At 36.0% G+C, this 4,930-nt stretch overlaps 1 protein-coding gene across 2 annotated transcripts in view; it reads left to right on the top strand.

The window, feature by feature from the left end:
• Nucleotides 1-4,930, top strand: part of Mgat4c (MGAT4 family member C) — a 265,766-nt gene that overhangs the window by 202,761 nt on the left and 58,075 nt on the right. For both annotated transcript variants that reach the window (XM_023716276.1, XM_023716279.1), the window contains one exon: nt 1,961-2,007. The gene's annotated coding sequence lies outside the window, so the exon portion shown is untranslated. The remainder of the gene's footprint in view (nt 1-1,960; nt 2,008-4,930) is intronic.

Genomic DNA, 4,930 nt, shown 5'->3' with positions numbered 1-4,930 from the left:
AAAAAAAAAAAAAAAAAAGCAAAAGAAGAAAGAAAATTCATGAACAGTTATGAAAAAATATCACAGCTGTTGAAAAATACATGTATATGTAGATCTTAAATACTAATATAATGTGTATGTATTCCTTGAATAGATAGATAGATAGATAGATAGATAGATAGATAGATAGATAGATAGATAGATAGATATTAGAATGCATGGACAGACATTAGCTAATTCTAACACATCTCTTTTTTTTCCTAACCTGATGGGCCCTTGTGGCATCTGGACTTTCTCAATCTATGTAATATGTGCATAAGATCTAAAAAATAAAACCTGCAACTCGGTGTGTGACCACATCGCCAATAGTGGCTTGGAACTCCATCTCTGCGGCTATAGTCTCCTGCATGCTGAATTTCTCAGAATCAAAGCTAGGCCTCTAAAACGTTCCTCTTTTTGGCCTCACTCCAGGGATTGGGTTTGATTTTAGGTCCTGCCTTTTCTCGCATGAAGTATAAAATCTTGCTGTAACAATGCTAATCCTATGAAAAGAATTTATTTGACATGGAAATCACAAATTTACTGCTAACATTCGCAAATTGTCCTTCGCCAGTTGCAACTATCCATACTATCTGAAAGCTACTGAGGGAAAGACAGAATGGAGGAGATGCGTGTATTTAGTGTGGGTGTTACGGATCCCACGAGCCAATCACAGCCTGTCGAGGTAGACACGAAAGGAGCATCACAAATGCCAGGCGATCTGGGGAGAGTTGTGCCTCATGCGTGTCTCAGTTCACATAATCAACAGCTGCCCACAGGAATAAAAACTTACATGGCCTCCAACTCCAGAAAACAGCAGTTTTAGTCTTCAGAGACACCGTAATAACGGAAAGTGGTACTGATGTTTTTAAAAATTTAAAAAGTGCTTTTATGTGTTACAAAGAGAAAGTAATGGAAAATAGTAGCATTTATTCCTCAAACTACCTTTGCTTAAGGGAAAAGCAAACCGTGTTACAGTCGTGTTATTTTGAGCTACTTCTCTTCACATATTCGTTGTATCATAGCTACACAGATTTCCTTTGAACACCCTTGTTAACATAGTCTGGCAGCCATTCAATAGCAAACTGTGTTCCAGGCAATGAATTTATAATGTTGAAGCAGAAACAATCTCTTGAATGTTGTAAGCCTTTATATATGATTGAAAAATCAATAACCTGAATAAATGGGTAACAAATTAGCCTATGTACTTTTTAGGTGAAGATAAAGCTCAGTAATATGGATTGAATTTACTTTCTTAGGGCATATAATCCTATGTTTAATGAAATATCTTTATTTTTGTTTTTGTATTTTTTTTTTTAGGGAAGGGTCTACAGGGTCTAGATCAGACTTCCAGTAATCTACCTGCTCTTTACAGCCTCGCAAGAGCTGTAAACAGGATTACAGGCGCGCGCCATGCCCAGCCTCAATTGACTGCTCAGCATGCCCCAGGGGCGGGGCTGGCATGGCAGGCCAGGGGATCGAACCCCCAGCCCCTGCACCTGCTTGCAGGTGCTTTAATCTGCTGAGCTATTTGGCCAGCCCCAAAATATCTTAAAATATATTTCATTTATTAACTAACATGGGAAAAATCAATGATAATATCAAAAGGTAATTACATATGCTGTTATATATCTTTATATTAAGTGCTGTAAGAAATAATTTAAAACTTTGCTATTTTATTTTTTAAAACCTTTACTATTTTAATGCATAGTTTAACTCAATACAAAGAAATGTTCTGTATTATCTATATACAAGTGAAATATATTAAACTGTTTATTCTGTTTTTATCAACGTAAATATATACATTAAGTAATATTAAGTTCATAGTTAGATTATATGGAAATAATAAATTACCTAGAATATTGTTCAGTTTTCTTTTATCACTAATGGACCATTAGGTATTGTTAGTAATGTTGGATTTCTTTTTTATCTTTTTTTCCAGGATGCAAGCAGTTGCTACACAGGATAGATTATGATACCTTCTTTAAGGTGAGATTCAGTGTAATTCACGGTGGTTTTCAGGGGGGCTGAAAATATAATAATAAAATATAATTTTATACATAATCCTTAATATTCCATAAGAAGAATAGGAATAGCTATACATGCCTGAATTCAGGGCATTTTGCCATTAGTTTCACATCCCCAATTAGTTTTACTCAGAAGTACTACATTTAAGATAAACTCCAGAGAATATTTCCTGGATATTTCTGCGTATGAAGCATGAGCTTGATATATTGATTAAGGCTTGGGAATATCTTGAGCACAGAAAGAAATCAAGTCATAGTAAAAAAAAAATACAATGGACCAATATATCTACAGTGACTAAAATAATTCACAGAGGCTGGTCAACACACACACACACACACACACACATTAATATCTTTAACTTTCTCCTAAATCACCTGTAGATTAAAAAGATTTAAGTCTCATGAGTTCTCTTGACTTGTTTCAAAGTCATAAATAGTTTTACTCTGTCTTTATTATTACAGGAGTTAGTAATTTAATTTTTTCATTTATTACACTATATTCACTCAGATATTTACCACTTTTTCCAACTATTCTTATAAGATCTTCAACCCACTGCAGCTTGTGCTAGTATATTCTTTATAATTTCCTATATTGAGGGTATCTCACTTATTCATTACTGTATTTGCATTTTTCTATCATTCATGAAACATAATTTCCTTGGTTTATGAGTCTAAATTGTCAATAACGTTGACAGTACCATTGAAGTATCTATTCTACTGCCTTTGGCTTATGTGTAGTTCAGCTGTCTGTTTAGTTGCTATACCTGTGTGGGTAATTGGGCATTTCTTTTGATTGTTTTTAAACCTTCATAATCTGTGATCTCAGTGCCTTTAGATTCCATGTCTGAGTAAAGTGATGTGGCATTCATCTTTCTGTGACCCGGTAATTTCACTTAACATTACGCTCTTCAAGTATTTCCCTGGTGTGGTCAATGATAGTATTTCAACTTCCTTTATTATCATTGGAATTGTAAACAGGCTATGATATGAAAAGTTGTATTTGTATGTATCCCACTGTAGATAATTTTACCCTCTAATTTCAGAATAGGTATTTTTCATAAATTCTGGGGCTTTCCATTCATTTCCTTCAATGGGCCTTGTTCCAAGTTACTCTATCTTTCATATCTGTAGTTCTTTTCTTTTGTTTCGCTGTATCTTGATTACTGGATTTATACTCAATACATTAATTTGCTCTGTATTTGAAAATTATTTTAAATTCATCTTCTTTTGCACTTCCTGTTTTCAGCCTCCATAGTACTGGGATTAAAGGCATGTGCCACCATGCCAGGACTCCACCCCTGGCTCAGCACACCCGGGTGTGGGGCAAATAAATCAATATTAATATATATATTCCATGTGGTGGAAATTAAAAAGACTGCAAATTTCAGTTACAAAATAAAAATGAAAGTCAATTAATGTTCTATGGGTTTCAAGACTATTGAATGTCTTAACATGCTAGAGAAGCTATGTCATAAAGCATGAAACGTAGTGATGTTCCCTAAGAAACAAACTCCATTTTCCAAATATAGGAGAGCTGCAGAAATAAAAAAGTTCAGTAGTTCTGAAAGTGCTGTTTTATTCTCAGGATCCTTTACTCTCTTAAAAATTGCTTGACGGGACTTGGCGAGATTGATAATTGGACTAAACGCTGCTTAGGCAAGATTAGGCAAGCGCAGGGACCATGGTTTGATCCCTGGCACCACATGCCACACCAGCAACCCCGGCCCCAGGGTGGGCCGAGCTGGCCAGAGTCCAGGCATGAAGGCACAGGCCTGTAATCCCAATGCTGGGGAGGCTGAAAGCAGGGGAATCATTACAAGCCTGGTCTGTGTAGTGAGACCCAAGTACCAAAAAATAATAAATAAATAAATAAATAAATAAAATTCTTGAAAATGCTAAAGAGCATTGTTTATATGATTTTCACTGTATTAGAATCCAAACCATAATTTGTTTTTGACATTTTCTTCAATGATAACAATAAACTCTACTTGTAATGTACGTAGTATTGTTATGAAACTAATTTCATTTCCAAATTAAAAAGAACAAGGTTAGCATTGTTTTGCTCAGCTCTTCAACGTCTAAATCATCACAAGTCTTCTAGGCTCACATCTGCTCTTGTTTTCACTCTACCAATATCATCACCAAGTAACCTTTAGAAACCTCTACTATGTAGTTTCTAGAGTGAGAAGTAAATAAATAATAGTGTCTTTATAAACATATTTTGAAATTTCAGCTCATCAAAGAAGTTTCTTTGTATTCCCAAGATACTCCAAAGCACTGTATAAAAACTCCTGACTTATCAGCTTAAAGTACTATTTCCCCTGAGTCTATCTTTGAGTTGTATCAGCTAGCCAGGACTGCGCCTGATTGGTCTTATTGGTTTATTCAAGTTTTTGTAGTGATCTGTCGGCTTAGTCAAAGGCTGGGAGCTCTGGGACAGCTTTCAATGAGACTAACTGGACTTCTCTCCATATGATTTTAGTGCCTTTAGCAACCTGTTATGGGTCTGTTGCCCTTGTACACGGGACAGCTTCTGGGATAGAGAATTGAAGCATGAATGGATTTTGTGTACAAACTACAACTCCATACTATCAATTCAATTCTAATGCATTCTTTTAGCCAAATACATTTAAAAGTCAGAAAAAGGGCCAACAAGATAGCTCAGTGTACTAAGTGCCTGAGAAGACAAGCACAGATACCAGAGATTGACCCCCAGCACCACAAGTTGCACTGGCTTCCCCCCTGGGCACACTGAGCCAGCTACTGAGTATGGATGTGATGTCTCACACCTGTAATCCCAGCCCTGGGGAGACTTAAAACAGGAGGATCACTAGGAGTCTGAACTGCATAGTGAGACCCTGTAGCGTACTAAATACATTTAAAAT

Source organism: Octodon degus, unplaced genomic scaffold (genome assembly GCF_000260255.1).
Source record: "Octodon degus isolate 3935 unplaced genomic scaffold, OctDeg1.0 scaffold00004, whole genome shotgun sequence".
Lineage (NCBI taxonomy): Eukaryota > Metazoa > Chordata > Mammalia > Rodentia > Octodontidae > Octodon > Octodon degus.
Note: the sequence above shows the minus strand (reverse complement) of the source record. Positions and strands in the feature narration are given on the sequence as shown.